Raw genomic sequence first — 21,414 nt, 5'->3', positions numbered from 1 at the left:
AACGAATACATCCGGTCTCGAGACGAACGCCAAGCCAACTCCAAGAAGGAATATACAGCGCTCGTTGTCGCGAGATTTGTACCAACGGTTCGCCAAAAAATGATTTTTTTTTTTATTATAACTCCCGTGAACTTGGATTATCCTAATTATCAAAACAAAATACAGCTGTTACCAGGGGCGTTTATAAGTTGGTGGTCAAGGTCAAGGTCATAGCCTCGGCGGCTTAGGGAGGCTTGTCGATGGGGAATTTAAGCCGTGTTTAGAATTTTTGTTTCTTTCAAAAGCAAAAGTCTTTTGAGGTATTCCAAATTTCGAATTTTTGAAATTTTCCCAAAAAAAAAAAAAAAAGAAGAAGAAGTTAATTTTTCCCTCGACATAGGGAAATTGATAGGTATTTTGGGGAGTTTTGAGTCATTTTTGAGGAATGTCGAATTTTTAGTTTGTACGAAATGGCCGCCGTGACGTCACAATTCAAGATGGCAGCTGACAACCATAATCCTCACTCCGACTCCAGCACCACGACCGGCCAATACAAACTACTAATATTATCTTTGTTTTTTTTTATCAAGTGCAACCAAATTTTGTATTCACCAATTACGGATTTCATTAATGTCATTTTGTAATAATATTCAATCATTAGGAGTTATGAGTTTCCTATAAATTTTAAGGTCATCTACAAAGAGTATGCCAGTAGAGTTTTTGAGAACATTAGTGATAAAATTTATGAATGTATTGAAAAATAAAGGGGATAAAGTACCTTCCTGTGGAACTCCAGACGAAGCGTTGAACAGTAGAGGAGTGATTATTAATGGATTAATAAAAACATCTATTTTTAAGATAACTGGAAAACAAGTTGATATAATTAGCACATACACCAAGGTAAGATAACTAATTAAGTAGTAAATTATGATTAACTGTGTCAAATGCTTTAGCTAGATCAAAATAGCTATCAGCCTGCCCCCTATTAGCTACTTCTAAATATATTGGAGAAATGAAAGCAAATTAGTGAAAGTAGACATTCCTGATCTGAAGCCATGTTGATAGCAGGAAATCATATTACTAAATTGAAATTTTAAACATTTACATATAATTTTTTCGAAAATCTTTGAAACACTATTGATTTAAAAAATTAGTCTATAATTAGTAACAATTAATTTAGAACCTTTTTTGTGTATCGGACGTACCCTAACAATTTTCCATTTGTTAATAAATACTTGGGATTTCAAACTATAATTAAACATACGTTGAAGTAGATGTACTAATAAATGAGAGCAACCTTTCAAAATAAAATTAGGTATGCCATCGGATCCGGTAGCTTTAGATGATTTTAACGCCTTGCAACCCTACAGTACAAGGCTTTCAGATACGGTGGGAACCGATATAATCTGTAACACGTGTTAATAGTAGTTTGAGGTTTGTTACTTGAATAAACATACACACTGGAAAAATACTGGGCAAAATACATTAGATAACACAAGAGGATCATTCGATATAAACACAGTTTTAATGAAGGTTGCTCGTAATAAAAATCCTTCGTTATTTTCACATAGTTCCAATTATTTTTTGGGTTTTTGATACTGTTGTTGGTTAACGTGTCCATTGAATTTTATGACCTTTAATTAAAATTTTAACTTGCTTCCGAAAAGAAGAAAAATACGTATAGTATAAAAAACATAATTTAATTTTTACTCATCAAATGTTTTCGCATACGACATTCACGTAAACATTATTCTAGTTATTTAACTTTTATAACTTCATTAATCGCCCATGTGTTCATCGCCTTTTTAAATTATCATTGTGACGGAAACGGATGTCATTTCCGTTTTTGCTAGGCAAAATTTTGATCGGTAGATTTCATCCACAATCCAACATTTTTTATAACCCGTCCTACATGCAAAATATTTTATGGAAATTCAAGTCATCCAACTTGTCAAACAAAGCGCTAGTGACTTGTTCGGTGACGTCATAACTATCCCACCTTATTTGATACAACATATTGGAAGGTGTTGAGATCGTCTGGATTATGATTAGTTGAATGAAGTTCTACAACCACCGCGAATTTTGTCGCTGTAGCAAAAATATTTCATAGAAATATTTTCGGGTTAACACCTTTATTTTCCAGATATTTTTATGGCGTATAGACGCTCAGCGTTCCATCTGAAATAATTTATATATTATTATTTACAACTTCAAAGACGTGCACCAGCCTTAGAAAGCACTTTAGACCATAAGTCGTATAGATGTTTGCAACTTATTTCGTCGTGATGGATCTGCAGCAGTGGCTTGACGGTCGAATTCATCCTCAGCCTTCACAATCTTTGTTCACACCGCTCCTTGCCTCCTTCAGGAGTTGAAACACTTGGCCTTGAAACGTTACATGACTTGCTGTGGCAACCATTCCTCACGTAAGCCGCCGCAATTAGCCGCCAACAATGCGTGGCGAAGCAGGTCGCACGCCCCCGTCGGAGCCTGCGCCGGCCGGCGTTCAACTGTCACATTTAGTAACTTTTGCATCAAGTGGAACTTCCTTACAGCCGGTAGGGCGAGGCGAGATCAGAGCGTAGCGAAAAAACTGAAAGGGTTACGCTAGGGAGTGGGACGATCGATGGAGGAGTGGGGTGATCGATGTAGGAGTGGGGCGATCGATGGAGTGGGGCGATCAATGGAGGAATGGGGCAACCGATGGAGGATTGGGGCGATCTATTGAGGATTTGGGCAATCGATGGAGGAGTTGGGCGATCGATGGATGAATGGAGCGTTCGACGGAGGAGTGGGGCGATCGATTGAACAGAGGAGGAATGGGACGGGGTTAAATAACGAATAAAGTGGAGAGTCAGACTACTGTTGGACTATTCGCAGGTTATTCGTCGCCAAGTTGGTTACAACTGTGACCATCCATTGTGTACATTTTTAGCTATCAAATTACTTGTCGAAAACTGACATGAAAGAAGCAGTGCATATTTGCATTATATCGCACTCGCATACTTGCGCACTTGAATACTTGCACACTTTCTTGTACACTCGCATACTTGGTCATTTGCCTGCACACTCGCACACGTGTTTCAAATATCTGTGTAACCTAAAAATTTCATATCCCTCTATCGCCGAAGTTTCACTTCTAAGGCGCGTGTCGGTAACACTCCCGTTTTATTTATTTGTTCATTTAAACTTGGGCTGGACGCCTCGTCAACAGTCATAAGAGACTGTAACGAACTCCACGGAACCGGGATATTGAAGGAAGAAATAGGTAATGGCTAGGGACTGGAAAAATTCGCGGTTTCAATGACCACTAGGATAGACTCCACGATTCTCTATGTACTCGGGCAACTATCACCTGGTCATTGGCTACCGACTCGGGACACCTGTTTACTGCGATTCTTATGATTCGATACTTCTTTTGTTGAGTGTTTGCCATTGGCTCAGAGTCCTTCAGGTGAATTGCGGTCCAATCACTGACGCAGCATTAAGCTAAACGAGTTTGGATTCCAGCCTGTCTCGAAAGGAATCCGCGAATTTTTCCGGTCTCTAGTCATGGTATTTTGTAAATAATAAAAATAATATCCTAACACTCGCCTGGAATGATTCGATTAACCCCGGGAAACTGAAATGAGGATGTCCGGACAGATATTCAAACTCGGGTCCGTTAGAATGAGAGACCTGAGTCTTACGACTTCACCACCTCCTTCCAAGGAGATTTAAATTAACTAGACCTTCATTTTTTTTAAATAATACTTGGACATGAAAATTGCTGTAACGTATTTTATGTATCTCAGGAACTGGATTTATATCTTTATTTCTACGCCAAAAAATGCCCAGACAGGAGTGTATTTCCGTTGGTGAGGCAGGATGGTATGTGCAATGCTTGCTGGTGCTTCTAGCACGGCATTGCCTTTAAGTTCAAGGATGTGAACTGGCGCGCAGTCTTCTCGTCGTACGTAAGGTAACTATGAGATCTGAGCGGTAACCATAACATTATAAGGCGGGGAAACGAAGTTAGAGATGTGATCTAGTCCCTTGAGTGCTTTCAAGAATCTGTAACGAATGTTTCATGCCTATAAATTATTCTGAAAAGACGAGTTCTTCTAAATAAAAAATAAAAAAATACCGTCGCATCCGTCTTCAGCGGCGTATTCGTAAATGTTTTTTCGTAAACAGGCACTCGGATGTTTCGAGCAGTTTTAAAAATATGTGGTTTCTTCTGAAGATCTGCACAGCGTGAGTGCATGCTGGTAGGCGGGTCCAATGGGGTAGTTTTCTTCATAATTTTGCCAATAACTACGCTTTTTTTTTTCGATGATTAGAATGTAACCCACAATGTAACCACAGTTGACTGTTAACGAATTTTTTGTCAATTAAGAAAGTATTTATTTGATGATTAACTGAGAACAACGTATTCGTGCCGTTTATAATTTTGAATAAACCGTTTTTATGTAGTCTTTGTCGTGATACTATTTATTTTTAGGATTCCATTTGAAAATATCTAAAAACTGATTTTAACAGAAATATGGAGACTTAGGATTTCAGCCATTGATGAATGTAGCATTTGCTAAGCACTGAAACGGATGATGAAGTAACTAAAACCTTTACGACACGTGAAAATTCTTAAATAATTATTATAATACAGTGTTATTTAATTAAAAGTAATATTTATTAATATTTTTTGATAAACCTCCTGGTAAGGGATGTCTTGTGGCAACTGTAGTTAATAACTTCTAGTTAATTCGTACAGGAAGGGCTGCTGGTAAAAAAATTAAATATCTGTCGTTATAAGCTGCTTTGAAGTCTGAGTGCCGGATAAATGGTAATGGACAGAATGGGAAATAGAAAAAAAAGGGAGCGCAACTACTAATAATCCTCGCATGAATAGACCAAATATAGCTACAGTTGTCAGCAGGTGTTTTGTTCTGAAAACTCAGAGCAAGATTTTTGATGTGTTAACATCATAGCTCCCGTTATACGGCGTTTGTTAGCATTAATTTCGTGAAAATGGAACCGAAGTCGATGAACGGAAATGTGCCGCAAAGATTGCGGACCCACTTGTAGAAACATAAACCCGTATACAGTTACTTTCGTAAAGATGAGAGTACATACCAAACGTATTGGTGTGCCAAATGAAACTTTTTGATAGTGAAACTTCCCCAGAATATATTTGGTAAACTAAAAAATCATTAGTAAAAATTAATCTCAATCTGGAAATACCTAAGAAATCTGGCATAACACTAATTATAATACATATTCGCCTCTCATATGACCGACTTCCAGCTAAATATTTTAGTAATAGCATAGAAGTATAACTTATAACTGTGCGAAAACTTTATATTATTAACGGTTTAGTGAATTTTAACTAGATGGCAATATTTTAATAAAACTGGAAGTCAGGTCCAAAGCCGTTTCTAATCGTTTAAATTTCCCGGCTGTTTCGTGTTGCTATCTGCTTTTGATGGTGGCAAGCAACGCTTACGATTCAGGCAGCGAATTATAGCGTAGGGCGCAAAAATAAATTTTGGTGTTATAAAAGCGAATATTTCATTATCAGTTTATTTACCACTGTCGGCATTATTTTAAATAATTCAATGTTAGATGTCGTGTCAGAGTTTCGCATTATAAGTTTATTTGCAACATGAACAACATGAGGACACGTGTGTTTGCTCGCTACCGAGATGAGATGTTTGCACATCACTGGCGAGAACTGAAATACTTGCTCACATGTTTTTTATAATTTTTTTTTAAAGTGTTAATAAGCAGCCGGAGGTGCTATAGCCCGTTAAAAAGTTGGAGACGTTAATAAGCCCCGTGAATAAATAAACAACATATCTAAATTTTATCGAAAGGCACCCTTCACATTTGAAAATCGTATAAATTTTGTAAAATTGCACAGTTATGATTTAATTTTACCTAGTTTTATAAAAAAAACCTATCACTGAATTAGAGTTATGTACATGATCATTCTAAGTTATCTACTGACATTATTTTCAGTGCAGAAATATTAGTCTAATTGTTAAAAATTCGATCCATATAACGTTTTATTTCTCAAGGAAACCAAATTTGCAAATCATCTGACTTTTATCATAAAAGATTAGTACTTTGATACATCACTTGTATTTTATAAAGCAATGCATGTACACCAACCCTCTGTGCTGAATGTTCTTCGATTTGCTGTAGTGGTGCGAATGTGTGATCGGTTTATGCTCGGTTTTTCTGCGAGTAACTGCAGAGGCGAAGTCGGCTGTCTCGGTGATCGGTGCTCAGCCTGAAATAGGCCTGCAGTGTTCTTCGTTCAACAAGAGCGCGAAACGGCATTTTGAAACACAGATAAATACTGTCGAATGCTTAAAATATATTACCCTACCGTTACCCAAACCATTCATTGCACGGTACAGATTCGTTCGTCAAACTTATTTGGACCAATTTAGATGTCTCGAAAATGCTTGAAGACCAAATTTCGGACAAACTGGTCCAGCACGATCAGAAAATGCATTTAATAAAAAGTGAGTACGTTGTTGAAAACACCGGTAAAGATTTATGTTTTGTGCGATGAAATTGTCTGTGGCTAAATGTTGTTTGAACTGAGTTGTACTGACTAGTTGATTTTTTTTTGTTTCTGGGTTTATGTGAATTTCCAAGGTTAATTTTGTAACGCGATACCCACAAATATAATTTTTTTGGTTAGCTTAATCAATACCAAGTGTTATTTTTAACAAATATTATTTTTTAAAAATGGGCGGGATAGCAGGTATTTTAAAAGTTTGGACATGATTGTAATAACTAAATAAATGTTTGTTGATGGTGCAGGTAAAAGTAGAATGAAAGTTTTGTCCAAGTCTAGATATATATTGATTCCAACGCATATTTTTTTAAGTTATTGAAGGCTATATTACTTAAGTGTCTGCTTCGCCTGCCATATTGAGTTATTGCATTATGACATTATCATATTACTGTTATTGCAATTGCTATTAATGATTTAATAAACAAGCAGTGAAAATTAATTTTTGTTCTCAAATTTTTGTAACAGATATATTCTTGTACCGTATATTATATTTGTAAAATAATAGGCAAATTTCCACAACTAAAATTTTAACCTAATTTAATGTGTCAGGGTCACTCACTGTAATTTCACTTCCTGTGTTCTCACATCTGGCTATTTTACTTTTGTGGTCTTATTATCCACATATTTTCTATAAATATTTAGCATTAGCACAAAAAAACACGACGTAAACTGAACCTTCATTTTCTATACGTTATTCTAACGTTATGTTACCCGCATTATTTTCAATCAAATTGTTTCACGCCAGCGAAACGTTCCGCTGTGGTTGTGTAAAATTGTCCAATTAAACATTATCCAAAAAGTTGCACAGCGCCAACTTCCGAGGTGTATGTAAAGTCTTATGTTTTTGTGATGAACCTGCAGTTGCAGTGTGTGTGTGTCCAAGGTCAACTACTCATCCAGTGTGATGGAGGTGTGCTCACACGAGCAAACAGCGAGGTGAGCCTCCTGTTTAGTTTGTTTCGAGGTTGAGTGATTGAGCTCGGGAAGCCTTCATTTCACAGACGAGAGAGCCACACCCGAAGTCCCCCGAAGTTCATGCTCACCTTCCCCCCCCCCCCCCCCCCCCGTTCTATCTCATTGTATAAACCGGTGTGGCATTAAATTATGCGGTCGATTAGGATAGGTTAGCTGCATTATAAATACTTTAAAACAGTGTGGATGGTTGGTTATATCAGCTAAGTATAGTTACATTAAAAATACTGTAAAATCATTTTATGGTTGCTTAGCAAATAACTTTTTTAATATGTAGCTATCCAGGGCTAGGAAACCGTTTACATGATTTCACAGTATCTTTAGTAGCTATCCTAACCAAATCAACCGTCCACGATGTTTTAAAGTATCGATGAACAAAAAAAAAACCGAAGATGCACGATCGGACGTTTGGCTTTCTCGTCTGTGAAAAGAAGGCTTCCCATTACACACCCGCGAGAACAGCTGAGGCACGCAACTGCTTCCACGCCAGGCGCGCAGTTGTGACGAGTCGCGGGTCCAACCACGAACCAGCATACTGGCCAACATCTTGATGTAACAGCTCATAAAAAAAAAATTGTTTGTCTGTAAAGTCGGTTTACGGACGATAGTTTAACGTGACGTCATAACAAAACATTGATGAAATGATTGCATACTTCTATGAATAAAATTGAATCATTTTATTGAATTATCACTATTTTGTATGGATACAAAGGAGTAGTGAAATGAAATCTACAATTTAATTGATAAATTTACTTTTATTAGCACTCATTAATTCAAATATGTTTATTACTTTAACGAAGAGATTACTTTAACTATAACTTTTATACATGTTTGCTATTTAACTTCTTCCAGTCTGTGTTATTCTGTTAAGGATAGGACGATGATAGGAAAAGTAGGAAACAAATGGGAGTGTTTCAAGTTTAATGTGCCTCGAAAAAGTCAAATCGATGGTTGTTCCACTCGAGTGGAAGAGAGATAGATGCGGCGCAAGCGTACAATGAGCGTGACGGGACACGGCGTGACGGGACACGGCGTGACGGGACACAGCGTAACGGGATAATGCACGTAACGGGACACTTTTTCGTGCGTGCAGCCGGCGTTCATCGATTTATTAGACGTTGCCACGTCAAAAACATCCATTTTTGGTGACAAATACACCGTCAAAACTCGGTATAACCCTAGTGCACGGAAACGAATATTGAAAGTGGTCAAATTGTGAAATTTCGACCAAAATCTGCAATTAATAGTCTTAAAATAATCATATTCCTCAAACAATACGTTTTATGTGGTAAAAAAAAAGTGAAACAATTGGCTCACAATTAATTTCGTGGGCAGCAATATCTTGGGAATGCTACGACTCACGGCGTCCATAAGAGTGATGAAACGCTAACTCCCGAACTATGGAATACTCTGCTATTTAGAGCCTAGGTTTCTGTTACACACCAACACCAAGCAATTGGGGTAGAATGCCACCTCCACCACGACATAAGATAATATGTAAACATGAATTGCCATTGTAAACAAATAAGCGAGAGGCAGAATCGCGAGGAAAACTTTTCATCTCCCCCCCCCCCCACCAATACTTTGTGTCGACAAACACACACACACACACACAAATGGTGGTGGGAGGAATCCAAGATGTTTGCAGGAAAGGTGATATGATCAGGCTTTCCAAAGGAAAGTGGGCAGAAAACAGGTTCTTCGCACAGTAAAGACGTATTCCAGCGCGCGGGCGTCTTATTCTTCTGCACGCACGTCACAGGAGACCAGCTAGAGCTCCCTGGACTGACATTCTAGCTAGAGCTCCCTGGACTGGCATTCCAGTTAGAGCTCCTTGGACTGTAATTCTAGCTAGATCTCCCTGGACTGTAATTCTAGCTAGATCTCCCTGGACTGTAATTCTAGCTAGAGCTCCCTGGACTGGCATTCCAGTTAGAGCTCCCTGGACCGACGTTCCAGCTAGATCTCCCTGGACTGTAATTCTAGCTAGAGCTCCCTGGACTGGCATTCCAGTTAGAGCTCCCTGGACCGACTTTCCAGCTAGAGCTCCCTGGACTGACATTCCAGCTAGAGCTCCCTGGACTGACATTCCAGCTAGGGCTCCCTGGACTGACATTCCAGCTAGGGCTCCCTGGACTGACATTCCAGCTAGAGCTCCCTGGACCGACTTTCCAGCTAGAGCTCCCTGGATCGACATTCCAGCTAGAGCTCCCTGGACTGACATTCCAGCTAGAGCTCCCTGGATCGACATTCCAGCTAGAGCTCCCTGGACTGACATTCCAGCTAGGGCTCCCTGGACTGACATTCCAGCTAGGGCTCCCTGGACTGACATTCCAACTAGAGCTCCCTGGACTGACATTCCAGCTAGGGCTCCCTGGACTGACATTCCAGCTAGGGCTCCCTGGACTGACATTCCAGCTAGGGCTCCCTGGACTGACATTCCAGCTAGGGCTCCCTGGACCGACATTCCAGTTAGAGCTCCATGGACCGACATTCCAGGTAGAGCTCCCTGGACTGACATTCCAGCTAGAGCTCCCTGGACTGACATTCCAGCTAGATCTCCCTGGATCGACATTCCAGCTAGAGCTCCATGGACTGGCATTCCAGTTAAAGCTCCATGGACCGACATTCCAGCTAGAGTTCCCTGGATCGACATTCCAGCTAGAGCTCTCTGGACTGACATTCCAGATAGAGCTCCCTGGATCGACATTCCAGCTAGAGCTCCCTGGACTGACATTCCAGCTAGGGCTCCCTGGACTGACATTCCAGCTAGGGCTCCCTGGACTGACATTCCAGCTAGGGCTCCCTGGACTGACATTCCAGCTAGGGCTCCCTGGACTGACATTCCAGCTAGGGCTCCCTGGACCGACATTCCAGTTAGAGCTCCATGGACCGACATTCCAGTTAGAGCTCCATAGACCGACATTCCAGGTAGAGCTCCCTGGACTCACATTCCAGCTAGAGCTCCCTGGATCGACATTCCAGCTAGAGCTCCATGGACTGGCATTCCAGTTAAAGCTCCATGGACCGACATTCCAGCTAGAGTTCCCTGGACTGGCATTCCAGTTAGAGCTCCCTGGAATGGCATTCCAGTTAGAGCTCCCTGGACTGACATTCCAGCTAGGGCTCCCTGGACTGACATTCCAGCTAGGGCTCCCTGGACTGACATTCCAGCTAGGGCTCCCTGGACCGACATTCCCGTTAGAGCTCCATGGACCGACATTCCAGTTAGAGCTCCATAGACCGACATTCCAGGTAGAGCTCCCTGGATTGACATTCCAGCTAGAGCTCCCTGGACAGTTGCCACTCTTGCAACTGTTGTCATTGGAAACCTTCTGTGTTCAGATTGTTCTGAAAATGTGTGATTGTGAATTTCTAATACCTAAGGTAATACTTGTAATATTTAAAACGAAAAAAACGTGGGGCTCATGCAATAGATAATAGTAAGGAGTGTAGGGAGTAGATGTAGTTGAGAAAACATACACAACAGTTCATATATTTTGCAGCGCAATAAAATTGTTAATGACTCACGTGAACTATCCATGCATCAATTATCTATTACATGCGTCCCACGTTTTTCGTCTTAAATATTTCAAGTATTTTCATAGGTATTAGAAATTCACAATCACCAATTTTCAGGACAATCTGTATCGAGTTATGAATCTGTATGGGGTTATAAATCTGTACGGGGCTAAGAAAAAATATTTTTATTTTTTCGTCCGTTTTAAAAACGGTGTATATTAAAAAATTTTTTAAATAATTTATCTAATCACCTCCTCTACTCGTATCACCGAGATATTGAAGATAATATATAAAATATTTCCGAGTGTGTGTATTTTGAATTATTTTGAAAGTTAACTGTTCGTAAAGAATTTATTATTGACTTCGACATGAATGCGATTACAAAAGTAATACAAAATATTTACACTCTTTCACAAAATTTCACCTCAAGAATGGCCCATGGCTGAGCTACGCTGTAAAAGATTATTCTTGAAATAACATATACAAAGGTTTAGTAATTTTACATTTTTGTCGTATTATTTTGAAAAACTAGTACAGTTAAGGTAATTTTACCCAAACTAGAAAATATTGCTACAGGTTTTGGTAAAAAATACACGAATGTTCATCTTTTATTACAATAACTAAAGTTTTAAATTATAGATACAGCAAGTGTTTAATTAATCAGTGTCCTATTTTTTTTGCCAGTAAACTGTACTTGTAGGTACACATATACGTCATTGTATAAATACAAGATATTTGTTACATTAAATTTAAAACTACCAGGGAACTGCAAAAAAAAATTGGTTGTCTGTAAAGTCGGTTTACGGACGATAGTTTAACGTGACAACGTCATACCAAAACATTGATGAAATGATTGCATACTTTATGAATAAAATTGAATCATTTTTATTTTAATAATAAAAGACAAAATACTTGAAATTATACTAGTAATCAGATTTTTAAAATGCAAGAATAATTAACCTTTATTGCCGAAATTGTTGTTGTAATAAGCAATGAAAACCACACTAATTTTCACTTCACTTTATAAACAGTCGAGTGGAAGAGAGATAGATGCGGCGCAAGCGTACAATGTGCGTAACGGGACACAGCGTAACGGATCAATGTTCGTAACGGGACACTTTTTCGTGCGTGCAGCCGGCGTTCATCGATTTATTAGACGTTGTCACGTCAAAAATGAATTTTGGAATATATACTGACAAAACCGCATCGTGTGGCAAAAATATCCGCCCGTGGTCACGACGACAGAGCTGTTTTAAGCTGGCGCCGCGCTCGCCTGACATAACGACATGCAATTTTATTTATTTTTTCCTTTGAGGCTTTATAGAAGATCGTGTCTGCGTTCCGTCGCTACCTAACGATTTCCCAGAATTCAGATGCAGATTTGAAGAGGTTATTGCTTCCATATTTAATTAAACTTTAGGTTGGATGTGTGCAGTTTTAACTGTGAACATATTGAACATTTGTAAGAAAAAATATGTTAGTTTACCTTCATTTTGATGCTTATTAATGCTGGTAGCAATTGTTAGTTACACCGTTTAGTAAATGGTTCGTATTTATATGGTTATAACCCAAACAACAATTCTTCTTGCTTTATATTCAGATTATACATCTGATTGTCTATGATGTCAAAAATTTCTATATTCCCAAGCTTTAAAATTTTTCACAGCGGGGATGCTAATTTTGACTTTTAAATTTTTTTAAAAGCGTGGTTATACATACTTCCACCTAAATAATGATAGATTACCTGAACTTAGTAGGTAAAGCTAAATTAAAATAACCAAAACACAAAGACAATGAATGAGGCTATTAAGGTACATCCTGTTTAAGGTCATAATTTTAAAGTTACTTTAAAAATGGTTGAATTTGTAAAACTTTTCAGTGCCTTATGTCACAAAGTGAAAAACAAATATATTACATTGTTTTTTGCATAATTAACTGCCAAGGTTACGTTTAAACGATATTGGGCAGTACATATAAGGAAACTCAAATGAATCTCAGAACAGAAACTTCCCAGGTTTGAAGACAATGTTATTAACTACTTAATGATATGGTTTTAGTATCGTTCAGAAACAGTTATTTTATTCTACTTGGTTATCAAAACTCTTATAAATAAAATTATTCTGAAAGTTTAGGTAAAATAAAATCCTTTTTTTTTTCTGAAAGCATTTCCAACCATATCATGAAAAAGCCAACATCAATATTTCTTAATCTATAAACTTTCATTTAGATCCATTTGATTGTCCTTATGTGAACGCCCCAAAAATGTTAAAAATGTAACTTTGGCAGCTAATCCTGCAAAAAGTATGGAATGTACATATTTTCCACCGTGTCAAAGTTAAGCAAATCAAAAACTCTACAAGGTTATAAGTGTTTAACGTAAATATTAAATTATTACCAGAAATGGGACACACAACTCTAAGATAGAACGAAGAAATACGGTAACGAAAATCATTAGTAATTAAAATTCAACCGAAAATCACATAAAGCCATAACGCAATATCGTTTGTTCAGGACTACACTGTATTGTGTTGTGAGAACAGCTACGAGGGCAATAACATGTACAGCTTTAAAAACATATTGGTGCAAAACTACGCATCCTAGTTAAAGTTTTCATTTACACTTAACCTGTAACATAGAGTAACGTGAAATTCACCTGCCGATGGCTGATATCAGCAGAGCTCCACTTATTTCAGAAGGAGAAATTTCCTCGATTTTAAGATTTTGACGTGACAACGTCTAATAAATAGATGAACGCCGGCTGCACGCATGTAAAAGTGTCCCGTTACGCACATTGTTCCGTTACTCTGTGTCCCGTTACACACATTGTTCCGTTACGCTGTGTCCCGTTACGCTCATTGTACGCTTGCGCCGCATCTATCTCTCTTCAACTCGACTGTTTATAAAGTAAAGTGAAAAGTTAATGTGGTTTTCATTGCTTATTACAACAATAATTTCGGCAATAAAGGTTAATTATTCTTGCATTTTAAAAATCCGATTACTAGTATAATTTCAAGAATTTATTCTTTTATTATTAAAATAAAAATGATTCAATTTTATTCATAAAGTATGCAATCATTTAATCAATGTTTTGTTATGACGTTGTCACGTTAAACTATCGTCCGTAAACCGACTTTACAGACAACCAATTTTTTTTAAACTTTTATTTAATACATTTATCCTTTATGTTTTAAAATAAATGTAAGACATTATATACGGTGTAAATGGTTGGTGCTTCCCCTTAAAGTGTGTGCGTGCCCTAGGAGGGGAAAGAATGCAATAGGGGGAGGGGGAGAGAGAGAAGCACCCGGAGAAAACCCACCCATGGCAACGTCCGTCTCTTAAAAAAGTATTTTTTTAAACATAATTCCATAAGAATCTTTACATTTTACGATAAAAATTATAACAGAATTTGGTACAAGTTTTTAAATAGGCTATGTTCATTTTTCGTATATTCTTATAGGTAGGTATCGTGTTTCATTAAATATCAAAGCCACGCTTCAAGGCGGAATACCAGCGTCAAGGTCAACAAGGATTAAAATGCATTTAGTCGTTAGCCCTTAAAATAAGAACTACCTTGTAGTGTGATTTTACTGCGTCTGTTAGTATATACTATAATTTGCACCATTTAGTTTTTAAAATAAGAATCGTTTCAAAACTACGCATTTAGTTAAAATTATTTTGAAATATACATACTAGAAGACAGAAAATATTGTTTGAAAATACTAACATTATATTTATATACATACACACACATAATTGCGCAGTGTGAGTAAATCATAGCATCAGTAGAGAACTATGGTTTCTTACTGCATATTCACCAAAATTACTTTTTCTTTAGAAAGTATTTAAAATTACATTGAAAACAAAATTTCATTCACACCTGTGAATAATATATGTAAATCATGTTAAAGAAATGTAGGTTACATAGTTCTAATGCTAGATTTACTTTATTTAACTTTTAAATCTACGTTAGTATTATAATGGTTCTCTGTGATAGAAATGTTTTGTTTTGTCAATTATTTTGATGTTATGCATAATTTTGTAGATATTATGTATATATTAGGGTCGCCCAAAAAATGAATTATTTTTTTCGAGTCTCTTACGAAAATATATAGGTTTATCATGTTTTAGAGCCCCCTTCAAAGCGCAGCTCAAAAAAAATTCTTTAAGAGGTTGCTCGATTTTTTTTTTAAATTTCCAAAATCGTCGAAAATCGATTGTTATTTTTCGTTATTACACTATTTTCTATTATTAAAATGATTACGATCCTGAAATTTTCAAGTCGATATTTTAATATCTAAAGGTCACTCAAGATTTTTTTAAGTTTCCAAGTAGAGTACCTACCTTAGAACTTTCGAGCGACTTCTGAACATGAATATTAACGACCTTTTATTTTTTCTTGAAGTTAACATACTAATGAATATAAATAAGGCTAGAAAAATGCAAAAAAAAATTCCAGATTATTTTCACTATTAAGAAGTTATTGACAAAAATGTATTATTTACTATTTTTTTTATATATATTTAATTTTTAATAGGTACAATGTTAATGGTATTTTTATTATCAATTTTAGAGACATCAAAGCTCAACTATAATGGCTGTAATGTCGTCGTCCATTAATCAACAGAATACTATACGTTGCTATATATATATATATATATATATATATATATATATATATATATATATATATATATATATATATATATATATATAAATAGAGCTTTGTTGTCTCTAAAATTGATAAAAAATACCATAAAAATTGTAACTATTTAAAATTAAATAAATTAAAAAAATTATAAATTTTTGTCAATAACATCTTAATAGTGAAAATCGTCTCGATTTTTTTGCATCTCTCTAGAAAAAATCTTGAGCGACCTTAAAATATTAAAATATCTAATAAAAAATTTCAGGATCGTAATTATTTTAATAGTAGCAAATAGTGAAATAGCGAGTAAAAAATCTATTTTCGACGATTTTGGAAATTTTTAAAAATTTTGAGCGACCTCTTAAAAAATTTATTTTGAGCTGCGCTTTGAAAGGGGCTCTTAACATGATAAACTAACATATTTTCGTAAGAGAATCGAAAAAAAAAATATTAGTTTTTTTTGGGCCACCCTAATAAGTATATATAGATATATAATTTAAGGCCTTAGTAAAATGCTAATGTTTGTCAACTGAATTTCGCCGAAATAAACTTTATTTTTAAAAAAAATTTGGAAATTAATATGTACATTTTATTTCATACCAATGGTCTTAACATTTTACATACTATTGCAATGAAATAAGAGTAAACGATTCATATATTCGGTAAATATTGAAGTCATTTGAACAGAGAATCGACATTAAAAATTTTAGATCTTATGAACGTTTATGGAGTTACGGTGAACGTTTAATCATTTAGAATTAACTTCATTTAAAATTAGATAGTAGAAAACTCGTAAATATGAAATTCATTCAAGAGCACTGGGATAGAATAACAGGTAATTAGGAGGGACATAAATCTATGTAGATATGTGTACATAGGCAAGAAGGTTTTAAAAGCTATTTAGCTTTAGAATTAAAATTATTAGTTCCATTCAGCAGTGTAGTAGATTTTAAGTTACCCAAGCCATGATATCTGCGCCTGTCACATACGCCCGACTGAAGTCCCTGACATACTTGCGTATCGTTATTCATGGACAACCAGTAAATGAACGCGTCAACTGCAGCTAGGTAAGCCTCGACTATCATATAGAAAGTAATGACTAATATCGTCATACCAACGAGCCATCTAGAAATTATAGATGACTCGTTTTACTGTGTAGGTATTAAAAACAGCATCACCAATCAAATTACTGCAGATTTGAAGACTTCCTTTAGTAGGTTAAACAATTGCACCGAAACAATAAAAAGGTTTTATGCAATAACATAATTTTAATAGTTTTAAAAAAAACTTTTTTCCATATTTTCAAATAACTTCCTATTGCTTCAAAATATTAACATATATGAAATTATTTTCTTTAAATATTTTACAAAAAAAGCTTTTGCGTACACTGACGTCATTAGTTACGCCAAAGCATTTAATCATTAAATCCGTTCACTCGTAAAACATATTTTCACTATCATAATATTTACTAATTTCTCCACGTGCTTAAAACATTTGTTTTTAACAATCTGTGTCCAAAACCAGTGGGAAAAAACGGGATAAACTTGAAATTAAATTAAAAATTGCGTGAAAATAAAATTCAGCCGATAAATATGTTCCATTTAACTGGTTTACGCTGGTTTTTACCGAAAAAAAAATCTCAGGAATGAACAACAATGATGAAACGCGATGAACATGCCATTATCAGCTTATGCCAATTGTTAGTTCCACGCTTAGACAACACAGAGAATTCCGGTGAAGAAATTTGGTCGGAAAAAAAAATTACAGCACAGACGAACACAATAGGTCGACAAAGATGAGACAGTTGCAAAAGAAACAGCAAATAGAGAAGGAAAAAAATTACGTATTCGGACAACACAGCCATGCACAGATGAACTCAGTGATGAAGCTAAACGGATAAAATTGACGACACAACGAGGTTTATCTACGACAACCAGCGAAACCCATTCGCGTGTCCACGATATTATGTTAGCGGTGTAGCATCCTAAAATAATTTCGCTTGTAATATTTCGGGGTCTTGCAAATGATTTCAAAAAAATTCATAATACAACCATATTAGATCGTTTACAAAATGCTGTTTCAACAAGACCATTATTATTTAACGTGTTTAAAAAATTTAACGGCAAATATTTTTGTCAGTCCTAGCATGTACTGAAACCATGAAATCATGTGTTATACAGTTTTGTATTAATTGTTCATATTTAAGCCTTCCTTTTAAAATTATTTTATTTCTAGTATATCATTCATAAATTTAAAAAAAATATATATATAGGTTTTCCCAAAACAGTGGAAAACTCAGGTTTCCATTGTTATGGGAAAACCTAATCCAAAACTGTATACTACACGATTTAGTATGTGCATGCCAGAACCGACATAAAAATTTGTCTTTAAGGACTTGTTTAGTAGGAAAAAAAAACTTTCATAGATAGTTAATTACGGTTTTACTATAAATTGATTTAAAATCACGAGCAAAAATAAAACGAAATAATAAAAGTCAAAATTGAAAAAAATGTTCCCCGTCGCCCGAGATTCGCTGAAAGAAGGTCGGCGCGCGACAATGCTCAGACAACACCACGACACAGTGCTGTCACCGCAACTACCGCGAACCGGGATGCTAGAACCGAGCATCGAACCAAGGGCCCAGGTTGATAAATGCTGCCACTACCTCCTGTTGTGAAATGGAGTTTACGTGCGGATGTCTGTGAAGGAAAGATGGCACTAAAGTGTTTGTTAAGTTTGGTTTTGTTCGGCGGGAATCCACGCGCAGCCGAGGAAGCGGGAAGGAATAAGCGGGTACTCACTGCTCCCGCGGACGGCCAGTAGCGCCGCCAGCAGCGGCAAGACGTGCATCGCGCGCAGCGGGGGTAGCGCCGGGGTAGCGCCGGGGTAGCGCGTCCGTCCTCTGCCGCGCGGCGCGAGCGAGTCCGGTCCGGTCCGCGCCGCCCCCAGCCCCCCCCCCCTCCTCCCCTCCCATCCCCCCAACCACGCGTGCTGCGCGCGCGCCGGAAGCCGCCGCCATCTTGCACTGAAGCCCGCGTCCCCGGCTGTTGGTGCTCGTTTCCCGGCCGTTTTTCTGACACCTTCGCGCATACGCACATTAACAAACACAAATGTTTTATTATGCTGCAAATCTGCGTTTCCTTTGAATTAACATCAGGTCAACGGAAAATTTTTATTGAATAAGTAGGTACAAAAGTATCCATTTTTATGGAATAAATCGATGGAAGAATATGCAGGGCAATACCTGGGATTTGATTTCAAGGGAACGCTATCAAACTGAGTTGTACTTAAGTAGTATGTTTTAGGGGGCTCCGGGCACAGGCGCCAGGCGCTGGAGCCGGGAAACGATCCACCATCTTGGATTGTGACATCACGGCGGCCATCTTAAACTCAACATTTCTCAAAAATCCTCAAAAATGACTTTAAATTTCCCGTTCTTGAGAGAAAAAATTCCCGTTTTGAGGAAAAATTTCCCGTTTTTGTCCTGAAAAATTCAAAAATTCGGAATTCGAAAAACCTCAAAATACTTTTGCCTTAGAAAGAACACATATTCCCCAATATGGCTTAATTTTCCCATGACAAAGCCACCCCTAAGACGCTGGTGGGGAACATTGACCTTGACCTCGACCATAAAATTCAAATTCTTTAATTTTTGACCAAAAAATTCCGAAAAAATTCTAAAAAATAATTAAAAAATGTTTTACTTCAAATATTTAGTTACTTAATCGAGTTCGGTCCTCGGTTCGATTCCCGGCGAGAGTAAACCACTAATTTATTAATATATTTAAAAAAATCTCAATAAAAAGTAATAAAAATGTCCTACTTCACACACACCATTTTGAATTAAGACGTCACCGTTGCAATTTCCGTTACGGTTGCCATCTTGAAAATCTTTATTGATTATCCGATTTTAATGAAAAATGTTTAAAATTTATAAAAAAATTCAATTAATAAAATTTTAAAAAAAATGTTTAAAAAACATACACCTACTACATGGAGCTCGATGTCCTCGGTTCGAACCCGGTAAGAGCTAAAATAAAAAAAATGTCGATACATCCTTCTTCCACAGAAGCCGCCCTCAGACTGACCTCCCGCCACCAATACCAAGGTATATATACAGGGGCGTATGAACCGGGGGGGACAGGGGGGACGTGTCCCCCTGAACTTTTTGGGTGGCGGGTGACGTTTTCTAGACCGTGATATTTTATTTTATTTTATTTTATAATATTATTCTGCCCGACTTTATTTGTAATTTCTTCACTCTCAAATTTTATCTTAAGGAAACAATAATAATTTTACCATCGATGTAACCAATGGTTAGATACAAAAACTGCTTAAAAAGAGCTATTTTGCACTTTTAAAATCAAAATTTTCCGGTGGAGGACCCCCGGACCCCCCGTCTTAGTAAGAGGGGAATGGGTTTACATGACATCAAAATCGTTATTTGTCCCCCCCAACTTTATGAATACAGCTACGCCAATGTATATATATCATCAGCTGGTATGATGTCATGTCCACCATTTTGTTTACATCTGCTGGAGGACACAATCTGGTTTTTGGCTCCTGGAATGCGCTGACGCAATGTTAGTGTAATTTTTACCCGCTAGAGTGCAGCAATCATTTATTAGTACTGTGGCACCCGCCATCTTGAAATTTGGGCACCATCTTGGAAAACCGTAATTATTTAGCTAGAAAATCGGGAAAAAATCCAAAATGCATCAAAAAATTCACTCATTAAAGTAATGATTGATTCGATCAGTTCATATCCTCGGTTCGATCCCTAGGCGATGCAATATTTTTTATTTTATGTAAAAAAATATTAATTTCAATCAATTATGAACAAAGTCCTAAAAGAAGCATAGTTTCCAAGTCAACCATCATTATCCTATAAGCCATTAAGACCGCCAGCTAAAAATTAATTAAATTTAAAATACCAGAAAAGTGTCAGGTTCGAGAAATAAAACACCACAAGTTCTTTTACAACAATTAAATTTATTACAAAATTTCTATTCTACGACAGGAACACTTGCAAAAGTTAACAATCTTATAAACATTTAGGCCTGCATCGGCGTGAAATGACTAATTCAAAGGTCCAATCGGTTTATACTAGACAGAGACCAGCCAGAACCTTTACTGACATAGTCCTCCTCTTCTTGACAGAGTCTCTGGATACCGTGTTTAATAGTTTGCTTCACATCTTCAGAACTGTAAATTACTGCAGCCGATGTCTTGAATGCACACTTCTTCACTTTGTCATCGAACGGATATGACTTTCCATATACCTATACAGTCAAACCGCAAGTTATATTTTAATGGACCGTTTGTTGCTACATCATCAGTAAGCTGATTGATTATGTTCTGTCTGATATTGTCAAGAAAATTACAAATGTCTTTTGACTCACTAAACGTATTTAGATGATAATAGTAGTCTTTCAATGTTCCACGAAATGCAGACTGCGCCAAGTAGAAGCCATTATCATTCACCTGTAGAGCACCGATCACAGTCTTAGGTTTAGTTCCATGTCCAGACGTCATACCAATCGGTTGTTGCTCATCTTTTTTTTTTTTTTTTTTTTGCCTGTACGCTCACGAGTCTCTAATATAAAGCGAGGAGTCGAAATTTCTGCAGGTAGTTAAACAGTAGGCACACGGAATTTACCTTTACATTTTTTTTGCATGTCGTCGCAAACTACCAATACTTACGTGTAAACCAAACATGACACTC

Source organism: Bacillus rossius, chromosome 2, assembly GCF_032445375.1.
Source record: "Bacillus rossius redtenbacheri isolate Brsri chromosome 2, Brsri_v3, whole genome shotgun sequence".
NCBI lineage: Eukaryota > Metazoa > Arthropoda > Insecta > Phasmatodea > Bacillidae > Bacillus > Bacillus rossius.
Note: the sequence above shows the minus strand (reverse complement) of the source record.